Source organism: Vanacampus margaritifer, chromosome 6 (genome assembly GCF_051991255.1).
Source record: "Vanacampus margaritifer isolate UIUO_Vmar chromosome 6, RoL_Vmar_1.0, whole genome shotgun sequence".
NCBI classification, from domain to species: Eukaryota; Metazoa; Chordata; class Actinopteri; order Syngnathiformes; family Syngnathidae; genus Vanacampus; species Vanacampus margaritifer.
The window spans coordinates 3,485,300-3,502,932 of record NC_135437.1 but is presented as its reverse complement, the minus strand read 5'-3'; the positions used below and the strand labels follow the sequence as shown (position 1 = coordinate 3,502,932).

Sequence of the window (17,633 nt, the reverse complement as noted above, 5' to 3'; positions counted from 1 at the left end):
AACAGTTTACTTTCACTTTGTCCGTTTCGCGTGCAAACGTTACACTTTCTTGACCGCCTTTTTTTCCGGGGAATAAATAGCAAGTAGCAGACTGTACACACTCCTCCGATGAATATGCATTGGACTCGGGGCACTATTCGTCGTCCGATCGAACGTCCGCCTGTGCGTGCTCGGTTGTGCTGCGCGTTTATGACGCCGTCATAGCCGCCGCGTCAGCGGTTCCAATTTCGTCGTCAAGCTCGGATTCACCATCATCATCATCGATGATGATCATCGTCGTCATCAATGTGCTCTTTTAGCGTTGGTCGATGCCTTTCGTCTTGTAAGTGTAGAGCTGCTTTGAAAACGGGCACCACTTCTTCCTCAGCCATAATATTTATTTCAGTGCTGTTCAAACATGAAACAGAAGACTGCAACCTGAATTTTGAGATAAATACATTTTCATACAAATCTTACAGTGTACATGTACCAGTTTACTGATAAGTATTTTCTAAATTTGAATTTTAAAAAATTGCAATATTCAATTTACTGTATAGATTCGTATCGGGATTAATCGCTATCGAATCGAATCGTGACCTATGAATCGTGATACGAATCGAATCGCCAGGTACTAGGCAATTCACACCCCTACTACTCACGCTGGTGTATAGAAAGTGCGAATGTGTGGTGGTGGCCACCAAACATTAACCAACCTTCCATCAGCCTGCCCCAGGGCAGCTGTGGCTACTTAAGTGGCTTACGGCCACCACAGTGTGAAGTGTGAGTGCGCGGCCTCCCAGTTTGTTTTGGTGGATTGCTCCAATGCTTCTCGCAACTTGGAACGCAAAGTTTCAATGCCCAGCGGTTGGATCCTTCCAGAATGATGGCAAGCCCCGACATTGTTTAGCTTCCTCACCTTCCGAACCATGGATTCATCGATGTGGAATGATCTCGCGGCTGCTCTTTTCCCATGTACAACCGCGTAACTGATAGATTGCAGATTAAATTGTGCCTTGTAACCATGTCTCGACTTTAAAGGGATAGTTCAGGTTTTTGAACATAAATCTGTATGGCATCCTCACCTAAAGTGGTGTGCAATCAGCACTGACATACAGCATCCTGTGACCCGAGACCCAGGTTTTGGTCGAGACGAAAGTAGTCTGGCAAGTTGGCTGGGGTCACGGAAATAAAGCGTTTTTTTTCTAAAAACAATTTGTGCTTAAAAGAGTGATACATTTGCATCACAAAACTGCACATTAAAAAAAACTCAGACTCCATTACCGCTGGGCAGTATTTTTCTGTTCGCATCACTGCGCAGGGTGCTGCATGTCCAGCTGACAGACGTACGTTTCACCGTAATTATAACTTTGAAAATACACGATAACATGTCTGACTACGACGCCAATGTCTTTAGCAATGAGCCAAGAGGGTATCTTTATGAACCTGAATATACTGATGCCGGTATTCGTCAAATGGAATTAGAACGGGCAGAAAGAGAGAGATAGGAGGAATAGAGAAGGGGTACAACTTGATTAGCTGTAGTCCCGAGAGAGCGGGTGACTGTCACTGACAAACACTTGTTTGCAGTGCTCGGAAAGCGGTAAAAAGTGTGCGGAGATTCAGGTACATTTTTATTGATACAGCCCGGGAAATCACGCATCCTCACCGTTTTTACATATAGAACAATATAATATAGTGTGACGTGTCACAAGTATGCTGTCAGCAGACGTGGTTGGTAATCTATCTCACCTTTTTATTTGTCTTCACACAACCGGCTACTGTTGGCCACAGCCAACGCCGAACACAAGAAACTTTACTTGCAAGCCGAATTAGCACACGTTACCAACAATGTATGAATGAGTCCCTTTCCACCACGATACATGCGATGCGTTTCAAACACTCGGACACAAGAATACAAAACAGAATGTGCAACACAGGAACACACAACACTTCTTATTTATACAAGATTATAAAGTTTATACAATTGTAATGTTATATACTTATGGCTCTTGCTCCATTAGTTCTCTCGCATCAGCTTAACACTTCCAAACAACTTGGTTTGTCTGTCAGCTGGATGCAGTGCGCCGCGCAGTGATATGAACAGAAAAATGGAGCCCGGCAGTAATGGAGTCTGACTTGTTCTGATGTGCAGTTTTGTGATGCAAATTTATCACTCTTTTGAAAACAAATTGTTTTAAAAAGAAAAACGCTTTATTTCTGTGACCCCAGCCAACTTGCCGGACTACTCCTCATCTCAACCAAAACCGGACTAGATCTCGTGTCATAGGACGCTGTCAGAAGTAAGCCAGTGCTGATTGCACACCACTTTAGGTGAGGATGCCAAATAGATTCATGTCCAAAAACCCGAACTATACCTTCAAGCTGATGTCATTTACCGAGTTCCGCAGGAGTTCAAGTCGTCTCCGCGGAAAGTGCCCGATCGCTGCACATTACCAAACGGGTGGGGTCCAAACGGGGTAAACGAAATGAACTACAGGAGAAAGGAGGTCACACTGCAGTCTGGCGTTTCATTTGATCTCTTTTCGTTCACTTTCTCGTTTCATCTCCACATTCGAATACATACAGCCACAACTCTCTTCTGCCTTCGCCGACGTGGCAGCCAGTTTACTTGGGCGCCCCGCCCAAGTATTAACATGGTGTGGGAATGGCTGCAATTGAATGAGGCTTTGAAAAATGTCAAACTGAGACCTCGGTTCAACGTATCAATGGCACATCTGTGTGTTAAGCTTTTTCATTGGTGTTTCCCGTCTTTTTAATGCAATACTCACGGACCACAGTCATTGATATCTCTGTGGACCTCACGACTCGTTCAGCGGGGGCTGATAAATTTAATAAAGTTTTGGTCTATTATGGATTATTTCTATTTCCTATTCCCCCACAAAACAAACACACATACACACACAAATGAACAAAACAGCTTGTGCTTGGCCTTAATTATACAATCCCAAATATTTTATTCTGTAGGTTTAGGGATATTTATATTAAATCGGTTTCAAAAGTGTCTTACTAATAGATATATGTAGTTTTGAATTTGGATCTCCAGCACCTAATCTTTGTCACAAGGTCCAAAACTTTCTTTTTTATTCCCCCTGCCATGCTTGTACCAAGATATTTTCCTCAAGTGTTTCCCTCCTCTCACTCGCCTCCCACTCCTTTCTCCCTATTAGTCTGATGTTGAGGTGAGAGGAATACTGAGAGAAAGAGGGGAGGAGGGGTCTTTGGTGCTGAGGGCCAATGCCAGATGCTTACTGATACACAGACTATCCATCTAAACACACTTGACAAAGGAATATTTACTCCACTAGGGTCACTTAAAATGACAGCCATGTGAAGTGTTTGTTACCAAATACAAATGCCTTGAACAGTTTGTAAATATCAAATGTTGGCTTATAATGTGAATTTATGCGACTTTGTGACTGTTGCTATGGCAATGAGTGATCCTATGAATGAGTAGCAGTTCACTGTGTGGCACAAATCCGAAAGTAGAAAATGTACAACAGTCAACAGAATAGTGTTTACACTAACGTAATCTTGGAAAATACACACAAGCTCAAGCAAAATATACAGTACACATATGTATGTATATGTATTATACAATATATATATATAAATTAAATGAAAATGACAATAGAGGGAAAATACATTTTTGCAATAGTCCTTGGGAACAGCTTCGAATTGCAGGCTGTAGCGGCCATATTTGGTACTACCGGGACTGTAAACAAAAGGCTTCGTAGTCACCGTGTAGTCATCACATTGTGATAAAAATTCCAAATACAGGTTGAGCTACAATCTGGACCTACTGTTTCCTTGTGTACAATAGACACTTTTGCTTATGTTTTGTGCGGTCTGAGTCTCAATTCCTTACACTTTAGAGCAGTAAAACAAATAAAAAAATAAAAATTTAAAAAAGGTCTTTAGTCTCTTATTTAAACTAAGCTAACACTGTCATTGGGATTAAAGTATGTGGCGTGTGTTTTCCTTTTTAATCGTCTGTTTTAAAAGTCCAGTTAAGCTATATAGACTATAATGTTCACAATATATTATTAATAAAATTACTAATTTATTGTACATAACGTTATTTCAACAATCACATACAGTGTTACAGCTTTTAATGATCACCTATGTTTGGCAGAGCTTACATTTTTATTACCTGCCTGAATTAAAACGCGAGGAGTCGAGGACACTATCATCAATGTCAGAATAGAAGATCCATTGTTGTATTCCGTTGATGTAAAACTGTAGATTCAATGAAGTGAATTTAAGGGGAGTTTTTTTTTTTAAGGAGTGAGGTTTTTGAAGGCTTCAGTCCAACACAGACTGAGCCTAACAGACGGATGAGGTGAAGTTGACTGCAAAAGAAAGAAAAAAAGGCTTTCTCTTTAAATTTGAGGAACACATCCAGGGATTTATGCTTTATGCCTTGGATTAAGGGGAAGATTGAGAGAGAGGCATGAAAATCTGTGACACAAGCATTTTTCTCCTTGCTTCTGAGTAATGTATCGAGACTCCATAAGATGCACATTTTTGTGGTGCAAAAAAATAACTCCAACTGTCAAGCTGCTACAGAAATACAGGTAGCAGTGAGACATAAACTGCTTGAAAGCAGGATGGTGCCACTTCAAGGCTGATGACCCACCAATGGTCAAGTCAAGTCAAGTATAGCCCTTAATCACTAAAGAGTCTCAAAAGGCGTCACAGGTTTACAGTTGAGAAAGATCAGTGACATCCCCTGATCTAAACCACCCAACCAGGTAGATAAAGGTCAAAACCCCATTCATTTATTATCCAAACCACTCTAAACCAATATGGGGGAAGAAAAAAAAGAAACTTCAAGAAGGGCTCAGAGATGGAGGGACCCCCTCCTTCCACAATAACCAGGCTGCAACGGATGCCGAGTGAACATTTATCACAGTGCGGTGCTGTACAATGTCAGTTAATCCAGTAGTTAGTCCATTTAATAAGATGGAGCGCTGCAGGTAGACACCTTTAGGAGAAGATGCGCTAATATATATATATTTTTAATTAAACGTGGTCCCACTAAGTTTAATGGCATCTGTCTGAAGTTTTATTTATATATTATATTATTTCCATGTATTTATCAGAATAGTGTGGTCTGAAGCAGGGGTCATACTGTTGTTCTGCATGGATGTAGGTCAACTTCCCTTAGCTGATATCATGTCGCTCTTCATTCCGTTGTTAAGGTACAAAGTATAACAGTGACGTTTTGCCGACTTACTATTGTGTGCAATAATTCACAGACAACAACTGTAGTATGCTAGTAATTATATGCCTTGCACATCAGGTTAATTTGTGTCACATTGCTTTGAAGATATCGCCACACAACTAACTGTGAGTAGCTTCTCTTGTCAAACTAGCCTCATGTTTTGAGGATCGGAAGATAACGTCAAGTCATGCCTGACATCAATTTAGCTGCAACTTGTAAACAATACTAAAAGCAGAAAAAAGTCGACTGACTAGCTTTATCACGAGCGTTTCCACCGTGTTTGATCAAGGAAATATGCTCACAGCTGATCACCGTAATTGACCTGAACATTACCACAATCACGAATCTTAATACCATAATCACCTCTACAAAAATAAAAATTAAAACAATTTTTTTAAAGCATATTCATGTACATAAGTGCCTGGAAAGAAAAATATCCCAAAACAGCCATCTCTTTTCGACAAAGGGAAAAGTCGTCAGGCTCTGTGACTGGCCTATACCTATTTCAGACTAAATTAACATTGTCGCTGCTTTACAAAATTCTATTTCACACTATTGATTCATTCTTAAAATGACTATACATTATTTGAACAGTGTGCACTACGTCACACGCTGATGGAGTCTTCCTTTTGTGCATGAGGCTGATTTAAACAAGAGGTTACTAAAAGATCATCAGTTTGACTGCTAGTACAAAGTTAGTAAAATGCCCCTTGTGCCCTTTTCCTTGACATCAATTCTTATCTGAACCTTTTAGTCAACCTGCACTCTGTCTTGCAGTCAACTAGTTAACTCAACATCCTCCACGCTGCATGCCTCAGCTCAGCTGCTGCTACCAGCCTCCCACTGTCACCACAGTAACCATTTTGCCTTTTTCCTTAGAACAAACCACCTCCAGTTTTCTGTGTTGAAAGAAATGACAACATACTCTGTCAGCCTGTCCAACTTTATTGAAACTCTGTGCTTCCCGGATGTTAAATTAGCCAAGGAGACGTTCTCCTGATGAGTTCATTAGACGGGATTGGAAATAAATCTTGAATTTTGCCTCTGCAGCTGTCTTGCTAATTTTTATTAAGCAATTTGACATTATCAGCTCTCACACAATTGTAAAACATACTAACCACTAATGATAAAATATATAAACAATGAACCACAGATAAAGTCATAAGGGGTGGGACATTCTCATAATCTATAGGAAGCAGCATAGCTTACGTATGTTGTGGTAAAAAGAAGTTGAACCACTCAATGTCAAAGGCATGTAGTGGCAAACACACTTTCCCAACACGATTTGTGTTTCCCCACAAAGAACTTGTGAGCCAGTGAGCTGACCAATAGGATCGCTTCGGGACCCTTGCCTCTTTAACGTTCGCACTCGGACCTCTTTTACATCGAATATTTTGGTCTTCAAATATCCTACAGAAAATTCTGTTAAATAATCGGGTATCTGGATAAATATCAAATATTTTTGCTTGGTGAAAGAACAAGTATGAGTACAGAAGACAAAAAAAAAAACATATTTCCACTTAACTCTTTCACTGCCAGACGTTTTCCGAAACGGGTTGTCCCCACTGCCAGCCGATTTAAGCATTTTGAGTGATCTTTCAAGGTCCACAGAAAATGTTGTGTTTGGACTATGGAAACACACATACTACCAAATGAAAGATTGGACTCTCATCTTTCATCAGAAAAAAAAAGTTTGTTTCTAGCTTATTCCGTTCTTCAGTAATCAACAATAGAAAATGGTAACTTTCACCGAAATTCTCTGTTTTGAAACAAAAAGTGGAGAAAAACGGCTTTTTGTGAAACTATGTTATTTCATGCACTTCAGTGAATTGTACACTTCTTTTTGTCCATGAATGATGCCACAAACACCTAAATAGTGCTTTACTTCTATAAAACAGTACCACCAACAATGAAAAAGTCTTTTTTTATAACAAAAAAAAACAGTTTATTTACATAGAAAACTAACAATTTGACAAACTATTTACAAAGGTGTACAACAGTGCATGTGTGATTATTTACAATTGTGTGGATGTTTGAACTACATAAATTTTACTTTTGTGTGGTAAACAGTGTAACACTCGCCTGCGTGCAAGGGGACACTGCAAGATTTGCACCACAGCCTTGTCTCACTGCGAATGCCCCTTCGCATGCAGACCCGACACCTTCTTGCTGGCTTTTTTTTCCGGGAAGTAGCAGGCATGTGTTCCAGCGTGTGTTTGGCCATGTTACCATCAAGTCGGCTTTCAGGATCAAAATACGGTGACCTAGTATTTTGTCTGGCTTCCTCATGCTCTTCCATCCCAACTTCCTCCTGGTCTTGTGGCAACAGCCACCCTCTCACCACCTGCTGGATGAACTCCAAAAAAGGTTGACTCGTCCCATTTTTTTTTTTGTACAATATGTAAGCATTGAACATGCATATTTGGAAAAGATAGGCAACAAACTTTTTGTGCCACTTCAACGTTTTCCGTGTGAATGGGTGGTACGAGATGTTTTGATCCATCTTGTCCACTCCATTCATCTTGGAATTGTAGTCCACAACACAAATTGGTTTTTCGAAAGGCACTCTTTTTTTTTTTGTGCCTTCCGCCACACCTCCACTGTCCGCATTTCATCTTTGTGAAACGTTGTCACCATCCTCAACAAACGTTTGTCCTGCCATGCCACAATTAAAACATTTGTGTTGTGCCTTACCAGTTTCCCCCCCACCCCAAGGCCAGTGTTGGTTAGGCACGTTATCTCACTGGGTTCACCCCTGTTCTTCCTCAGCGTTCCACAAACATTGGTGCGTGCTGCCAGGAGACGTTCACACAAAGCAATAGAGTTATAAAAATTGTCCATGAATAGTGTGTACCCATTTCCTGGCAGACGATCCAGTAAGTTGAACACTGTATCGGGGAGAGAACAACTAATGCCAACATAGGGTTGCATATTGAAACAATAGCCGGTTTGGGAGTCACACAAAATGTATGATTTGATCCCATATTTGACCGGCTTTTGGGGGTTGTACACTTTGAACGAAAGACGTCCCTGGAAACTCATCATTCCCTCATCAATACAAATATTCCTGCCCGGTTGAAACAGTTCCTTGAACTTGTTTACAACGTGTTTGAACACAGGACGAATTTTAAATAGTTTGTCGTCTGAACTGTGTGCCGTCTCGTTGTCGTTGAAGTGCAGGAAACTCCAGATGAGCTGGAAGCGGTTTCGAGGCATTGCGCGACTGAAGAATGGTGTCGTCTCTATTTCGTCCTGAGTCCAATACATTTCGATACTGGGCTTGTTTATATACCCAGTAAGGAATTGGAGTGCAAAAAACGTTTTGAGCTCAGACACAGACACTGGCTTCCAAGCACGACTCCTGCAGTGTGGCAGACTTTCAGCCCGTTTTTGCATTGACTGACGTGCAAATAAGTTTGTCTGATCAGCAATGTGCTGCAGAAGTTCGTCTGTGATGAAGAGCTGCAGGAAGTCAACTGGCCGGGTTGAATTCAGCTCTGCTGCGGCACCTCTTGGTCCTGGCTCCACAGTGAAGGGGAAGGAGTTTGGCTGCCAGCCTGCTTCATGCCAGCCAGATTTTTGGGGATCTGCAAATATACATTTCAATATCATATAATATTCATTTTAGATCAGTGTGATGCAATATATATATATAAATATATATATTTACGTTTTTTCTTGGATCCACTGGTTGATGGACCTTTATTCTGCTCACTCCGAGGAGCGTCACTCTGAGCTGCAGCTGAAAGAAATATATACAATTACAATAATATCGAAAGAGCGTTTTCTTTTGTTGTTGCGGTGTATTGAAAACACTTTTTTTATACCTCTCTTTGTCGTCTTTGCAGTGGGACGTCGCTGTGAGCACGATCCACGATCTATGAATGCACATTCACGTTACACGAGGTGCTAGCAGCGTGCTAGAAAAGTATCTCATAGCAAGTTTGTGCTTACCTTCGACGTCTTCTGCGGATGAAATACTGTCCGAATCACTTTCTCCGTGGTCAGACTGTACCCACTCCTCCGAAGAATATCCATCGGACTCAGGATACTCTTCGTCGTCGTCCGATTGAACGTCCTCGTGCGGAGAAGTGCTCGGTCGTGCACCACGTTTTCCGGCGCTAGCACCGCTAGCCTCCGAGGCCTTAACACGCGGTCGAAGCTGCCGCCGCGTCAACGCTGCAACTTCGGCATCAACCTCATTGTCGCCATCATCATCACCTTCGTCGGATTGAACGTCCTCGCGTGCAGAAGTGCTCGGTCGTGCATGACGTTTTCCGGCGCTAGCACCGCTAGCCTCTGAGGCCTGAGGACGTGAACGAAGCTGCCGCCGCGTCAACGCTGCAGCTTCGGCGTCAACTTCCTTATCACCATCATCATTGCGGTCATCATAATGGTGCACTTTAGCACTGGTTGATGCTTCTCCTTTTCCAAAAAATCGATCAAGCGTGGTCTGCTTCTTACCGTCGGTCGCCATTTTTCGTCTCTCCTCAACTCTCGCCTACTCCTCGACGCTCTAGCCCCGCCTGGCCTTTTATACTACTGACGCCCACCCGATCTTGTCAAAAGAGAGTCATCGCTGCCCTCTAGGGGCCAAAAATAGTCCTTAGGCACAACAGACAGACTTGAAACTTTGACCAGACATGCGGGAGGGTTTCCTCTACCCGTTTCAAAAAAAAAAAAAAAAAAAATCATTGGATGACGTCTTTTGACGTCATTGGCAGTGAAACGTAGCTTTTTACTTGACGTCTTTAAACGTCAGTGGCAGTGAAAGAGTTAATAATGATCAACCAACTTGCATTTCTAGATCTAATCTTTTTTTTTCTTTTACTTAAAGCCCCATTGTGTAAAAAGTGACCACTAGATGTCGCTATAGCATAGTATGCAGCCAAAATGCATGCATTTAGAAGCACGCAGAAGCAGGCACACGGCCGTGGCTCAGAAAGACCACACTTTACAAGCCTGCCACAAATTCTTATTTTATTTGAGTAAACGAGCATCTCGGCAAGTGACGGCGGCTTGGCGGCCGGTGTGAAGCCCAGCAAACAACGCCGAAAGACAGCTAACAAGAGCGGCTAGCGGGAGTTAGTGGGAGGCCGAATCATGGGAGACGACAACCTGCAGGCCCCAGCTGTGTATGGTAAGCGGTGGTCGACCTATTGGGTCCGACACCCGATGCAAGCACCACTAACCAACTACGTTCACGAAGTAGCATACTCCATGTATGTACAGCACTTTGTATGCAGCGATGGCTGTTTTAAAGTGCTTTAAAAATTAAATTGAGTTTTTTGTCTGTGAGACAGTGACGTCAGAGGTTACCACAGTTGTGATTTTGCCGACTACAACTGCAAGATTGAGTAAGCCCTATAGAGTTAAAAGTTTTGTATTTGGAAAAATATTACTTGAAACTAAATAGTTTTGTTGATCTTTAATTTTGCAAAATATAAAAAATGTATTAAAAATAAAAAAGTGTGTGAAACGTTTTTTGGGGTTATTCACTTCGGTCATAATAACGAATAAATTATTTTAACTTTTGGCTTCCATATATAGTTTGACATTTGAGGTCTTATTTTTTTCAGTTGCATGTTTTTTGTTTTTAGATACAGATGTTATGTTGTCTCAAAAACTTATTTTTCAGTTTCAAATATTTTTTCACTTTCAGATCTTTTTTTTCTTCAGTTTCAAAACTTTTTAAAAATTAGTTTCAGACTTTTGACCCAAATGTTTTGTGGTGGAGTGGTATCAACTGAGCAGGGTGTGGAATCATGAGTGACAGCTGCACAAAAGAGCTTAGGAACCTCCCCCCAGTGACAGTGCCTTTAGCAACCCTAGGAAATAAAAGCAATCTAACTCAATACATATATACACACCATATACATGTACTTGGCAGAATAAGAATTGATGGTTCCTGTACTTTTCGGCCATTCATATGGATATAGTCGTGACCGCTAACTCGCCAGTGCTACTGTGAATCGCGTCAGAACATAAGCAACAAATTTTGCTCAATTGAATGTGTATTTATTTGTGAGGTAACGGTTAAGGCGCTCTCCTCGTAAATGTAACGTCACGGGTTTGTTTCCTCCATCAATCCATCCATTCATCCATTTTCTTAACCGCTTTTCCTCACAAGGGTCGCGGGGGCGCTGGAGCCTATCCGAGCTGGCTTTGGGCAGTAGGCAGGGTACACCCTGAACTGGTTGCCAGCCAATCACAGGGCACACAGAGACGAACAACCATCCACACTCACAATCACACCTACGGACAACTTGGAGAGTTCAATTAACCTGACACGCATGTCTTTGGAATGTGGGAGGAAACCGGAGTACCCGGAGAAAACCCACGCAAGCACGGGGAGAACATGCAAACTCTACCCAGGAAGGCCAAAGCCCGGACTCGATCTCACGTCCTCTGCACTGGGAGGCGGACGTGCTAACCAGTCATCCACCGTGCCGCGGTTTGTATCCTGTCACATTTTAAAAAATATATATTACTACAATTTCTTGACAACAGCCTGGATTTTTTCAGGGTTATGGTTAGGGTTAGGCTGGTAATGCTATCGGCATATAAATAGGTCACAGTTTCCACAGACAAACGTGTTACCGTGTTGTGAGATGTGCATTCTTGTCTTGGTTTAGCAGGTGCAGACTGAGCAGAACTTACTGTATAGCTTTTAAGAGAAGGGATTTGCATTTCAAATCTGTTCTCAGGATTCCAAGAATGAGCAGTGGTCTAATGAGCTGTGTGTGTGCGTGTGTGTGTGTGTGTGTGTGCATGCGTGCGTGCGTGTGTGTGTGTTGTTTGTGTGTTTACATGTGGTTTAAAGGTAAGAATCCTATTAGTAACCTATTAGTTGTGTGCCTTATTAGCGGATGTCTCCATCTCCTGTAGATCACTGCAGGATTTTGCTTTGTTTGTTGTCAACATCACAGACCTCATTTGTAAACTATGATATAGCTTTTAAATGACAAAATGGATTGAATGGCAAACAACTGGAAAAAGTGTCATTAGCGTGACATCAAGAAAGACAGACAAACTGATACTTGCTAATGAATTCAACAAATAAGAAATACTGCATAAACAATTTGTGAACAAGCATCACATTTAAATGATTCTTTTTGTCTTCTTCCCAATTTCTCATTCCATTCATACAATCTTCTGGAACACGGAATGAAGAGTTCTTAACTAATGGACAGCAGCTCGTCTGGCTCAACTCTACATTTGCATTGCACACGTAGTTGTAGTATCTCGAAGTTCAACCAAATTCCGTTATGTGATGCTGGTCGACTTTTTACATTTCAGTTCAAAATTCTGAATATTTTTTCCAAAGTCTAAACTGTTGATATGAAAAAAAGACATTGCCTAAGTCTTCTTGGCTACACAATCAAACCATTGACATAAAAGACAAAGAGAGCACAAAATTGTGTAGTCATTCTTTGGTGTGACACCGAACCACGCACACAATTTGCAGCATGACTGATGCCATTTTCTTTCCTCGAGCACACACACTTTGTGATCTGACAGTTTAGCTTGTTTAATATTTGTTTAGTGACACTAGCAAGAGAAGAAGCAAAAGAAAAGAAGTCTAATTTCAGTCTCGGGAACTACTGTACCATCCACTAGATCCCTGACTGCTCTATGACGGACTGCTGTTGTCTCTTAGCAACCCTGCCAGGCAAATCGATGAAGAGGAAAATAGAAAGACATTGAGATAAACGCAGGGTGACACGATGAGGTTGGACTACAGGACAAAAACGGGAAGCGGGGAGGGAGGGCGGGCGGTTGGGGGTTACATAGCAGATTGGTGTCAAGTGACGAAAAGCTACGGGTACGAGAGGAAGAAGGAAGGTGACCCACAGTTAAGTTAACTGTAAATTAAGTAAATTTTAAAATTGTTAGGATTTTATTTGGTTTACTCTTAGGTTTGTATTGTGTCGTTGTAATTATTATCGTAATAGTAGTACTCGTATGTTGTGTATTCATTGCTGCTATACAACTAGTTGGGTAACAGGAGTGCTTTCCCACACATCAAGCGTGAAAATAAGCAGTCTTTTTTTGGCGGGGTGAACTGCATACTTCTAAAAATGGTTTCTGTGAGTGAGGAGTTAATTGAGTTTCTCCACCTATGGCATGGCAGCTAAGCCGAGCAAATATTCGCCATTTTCAAGCAACTGTCAGACTACTGTACATGGAAAAACAACTGTGTCAAAGCCAAAAGCTAAGCAGTGCTCTAGCGTTAGCACGGATTATCATTAACAAACAGCTTTAGCCAGGGCATAGGCAAACTAGGCGGTCGCCTAGGGCGCCATCTAATGGAGGAGGTGCCAAATTGCAGGGCAAAAAAATATATATATTTTTTTTATTATTATTTTTCCCCCTCGGGTTTTCTAAAATAAAATATGTAAATGACCCTGGTATTATTTTTGTTTTTGCATTTTTGTATTGCAGAATTGCATTGTTTTATTGTGCTATTATAATATAGTTGATACTTTTATTTTGAAGGATACAGGAAAAGGTATCATAAACCGGTAGGAACTGACGTAAGTAACCGACGTACTTAGTAGCGCCGTCTTCCAAGTGCAGAGAAGACGTGTGTGCGCCACAGGAAATCAGAGAAAACTGAAGTTTACAACTAATTCAGTGAACGATTCTTTAGCACCTGGATGAGAACTACATACTGCATAGTAAAACGTTACCATTTTCGTCCTCTGGAGTGTGCTAACGCTCCTTGGTAAATATTTAGCAATGCCATTGCTCAAGATTCTGTTTTATTGACTAAGAATCTGTATTTCTGTATGGTTTATCTTTGTTTTAAGGTATTTATAAAGGCAACAGGCAAGGTTAAATGTTTAGTTACAATATAAATTGTACTCAAGAGATTGCCAAGGCAATAAAAATAAAAGGTAATAATTTAAGGCAATTAATTTATAGTATATGTTAGGGTGACCAAATGTGTATTCTTTTGGGAGGACAGACCATTTTTTTTACGCCCAATTGGGGCGTCCGGGGTTTTTATAAATTCATGAAAATGTCCGGTTGGCATTGCGTGACTAATAGGGGGTGAAGTACACTGTGTAACTGTGACTGGTACCACAATTTCAGGGCCGGGGGGCAAGTGTCCTCTTTTTTTGGGAAATGGGAATATGGTCACCCTAGTATATGGCTTAAATACAGTAAAAGGATACACAAAACATACCGTTTGAGTTATTAATGGCAATTTTTTGTTTATTTGTATTGTAGCTCTTACAGTGTGTTCACACAAGGAAGGTTTAAGAAAAGTTGTGAACCATCAGTTGGAGAGACCACCTTTATTTCACCCGAGGATGCTACAAAATGTTATAGAGCATATATATTTTATTTATTTTACATTATTACATTACATTATTTAATATGTTATGTTATACCGCATATATATTTTATATAATATTTTTTTTATGACTTCTAGTCCAAATAAATATGAGATCACAACCTGGCACCCTGAATCTGACCTGCTGATGCTGTTTACAGAGAAAGGTAGAGGGGGGTTGCGCATCATCTCAGAGTGTTAGCGCTATTGATGGATGGCTCGCTTCTTTTGTATTTTGTATATATATGTGTGTGTGTTCATCGGTTTGAACAGAATAACCTATTATTTGTAGTCTATTCTATTGAATATAGGTCAAAAAGGATTTACAAATCATTGTATTCAGTTTTAATGCACATCCCAACTTCGTTGAAATTGAAGCTTGAAGTTTGTACCAGTGTTCCAGAGTATTTTGTGGTGTCAAATATAATCACTGTCAAGGACTGACATTATTATTTATTGTTCTTTTATTAATGTACTGTAGGTTTGAACAGTTAATATGCCCCTGTTTGCAAGTTAACTATGAGTAAAACAAAAATGGCCTACATTAAAATTATTGTACAGTCTTGTCAAAAATGTCTTGGAAAGATACCAATACCATCATTTTAAACTGTCCTTAGACCAAAAAAAAGACAGATGCAAACCCAAAAGTGGAAATACAAATAATTACATCATGCTTAGGTAAGTGTGCTGTACCAGCGACCATATGGGAACAAATGCACCGTACTGGGGGCCCAATGGGTTGGAACTGGGAAAGGTGACAAAAGAGGTTGACATTGGCATACAGTTTAGCGCGAGATTGAACCTCCAAACGAAGGCGCGAGAGATGCAAAAATCGCTAGCCTCCAGCACCAGTGGAGGAGACGTGCATCTTTATCCTTATAAAGCAGTTAAACAAAACGTGCATATTTATCCTTATAAAACAGTTAAACAAAACGTGCATCTTTATCCTTATAAAATAGTTAAACAAAACGACACTATCGTAGAAAAACATGCTATAGAAATAGATTCACCTTACTGTACCAGATGTTCCTCGCGAGATTTTTGGTTGATAAATCTCCCCAAAGCAGTTCCTTTCCTCACAGTCAGCAAGTTGTACGCTCCCAGTCGCTCGTCGTTACACACACACAATCAGAATCTTATGTTTCTTCGCTCTCCGCGTTGATCAATCTACATAAATAACGCTCGCTTGTCGTGGATGTTGGCGAGTTCAAACTAGCTAAACAAAGACAGATGTTATGTATCGCTGAGTCCTAGCATCATCCAGCAAGAGTAGAAATAAATGAGACAAAAAAAGCTTAATCAAGGCGGCGGACTGTTGCAGTAGCCGACGCTCATGGTCCATGCAATAAAGAGCAGGTGGGTGGGGGGGGGGGATGCGTTTGCGTTTTTTTCCCACCCCCGGGAAGAAATGGGAGAACGCTCCTCAATGCATCTTTGGCTACTGCGGTCAGACTAGCAACAATTCAAGTAACAATGTACTACTTCCGGTTTAGCCTTTTCAAAATTACATACATTCTCATTTTGCGTGTGTGTGTGTGTGTGTGTGTGTGTGCGTGTGAGTGTGTGAGCGTGTGTGTGTGCGTGAGTGTGTGTTTGTGTGAGTGTGTGTGTGTGTCGGGGTGGGGTGGGGGACTTCAAGGGAGCACACTTTTGATTTGATGTAAAACTTTAAGCGTAAATCTTTAACCCACTGAAAAAGAACAGGAATCGCGCCTTGCTTTAAAACTATTTCTATCAGAATTTTAAAACTACTAATTAGATCACCCAGAGGCGTGAGCTCTGGTAATTATGTAATTGCTTAAAATTATTATTATACGTAAATACAAGCCGTTTGGGTGTCTACTAAAGCTATTTTGTTTATTACATTTTTTTTAATGTATATGTAAATTATATATTGTAGCTCCTCTCCCCAGACTACTGGAGTCCACACAGTACTCCCCTGCCCCCTACCAGTCAGACGGTAAGGTTGAGGTGTCGGATCTTTCAGATGGAACCTGCCAAATAACTGTTCATAACTTGTTCATTTTCCTTTTTTATTTTTTGTTCTTCTTTTTCATTTGGATACCACTATATATAAGTTATTATGCGTCCTACTCCTTTTGAAGATGTAAATTATGACATTGATTAATTGTTTTCTTTCTTTCTTCATTTTTTTTTATTTTAACTTCAATTTATATTTTGTTATGTGCTAATATGTTCAATAAATCAACCAGCCAACAACAACAACTCTCTGGTTTGTAGCCTCCTCTTCATCCAATTCTTCTCCTCTTCGTCGACGGCATCTCACGATCTCTGCCTCATCAATATTTTGAAGCAGATGAAATGCCTCTACTGTTATTATTTATTTATTTATTTTATGTCAGCCCATGGTGACATTTCTCTTAATGCCATGCTGAAAAGTTGTTGCTTTGAAAATCCGCGGTGCAAGAATGACTCATAAATATTTTATGTTTTTTTATACAATAAAATGGCAGCATATGAATAATATACACACAAGCACATTAAAAGTCCAAACGGCATTAAGGCAAAAACATGAGATAATTTCGGAAAAAAAAGATAATTTCGGAAACTGAGTAACAACACATCAAAATTTAAGCTTCAAAATAGAGCTCTGTTGTTATCAAACGGTGCCCATGTGTGGTCGACAACTACAGTTATCCCTGGGAATGTTAACAAGTTACAACAAATTGTCTCCAGTGATCAGCATAAGAGAAAAAAATCAAAGCAGAGTTATAACCTGTCTACGTGGGCACACAGCAGTAATCACTCGGCATACTGTCATCTCTCCTCTTCTTCGATGCCTTGACAAGTGCACGCAACCACACTCATTAAAAAAAATATTCCAAAACGCTGTCAACTGATCGAGGTTCTGTGAAGAAGAAAAAAAAACTGAGATGGCATTACCGGAAAAGGCGGTGCGTTATGAGATTTTCCCGGAAATACGTCACGGCTATTTGTGCATACTGTATAAGCCATTTGGGAAAGGAATAAACCACACAAACAAATTAAAAAAAAAGATAAATAAAATGGACTATTCCGTGTGTAAATGAAATCCAGTGCGACCAG

General features: G+C 40.6%; 1 long non-coding RNA gene across 1 annotated transcript; it reads right to left on the bottom strand.

The window, feature by feature from the left end:
- Window positions 1-7,142: 7,142 nt before the first annotated feature.
- Window positions 7,143-15,924, bottom strand: LOC144053204 (uncharacterized). Its single transcript, XR_013294354.1, has 3 exons — window positions 9,052-15,924; window positions 8,895-8,966; window positions 7,143-8,811 (listed from the first exon to the last, which is right to left on the bottom strand). It is a non-coding gene; the product is annotated as an uncharacterized LOC144053204 (long non-coding RNA).
- Between the last annotated feature and the right edge of the window lie 1,709 nt (window positions 15,925-17,633).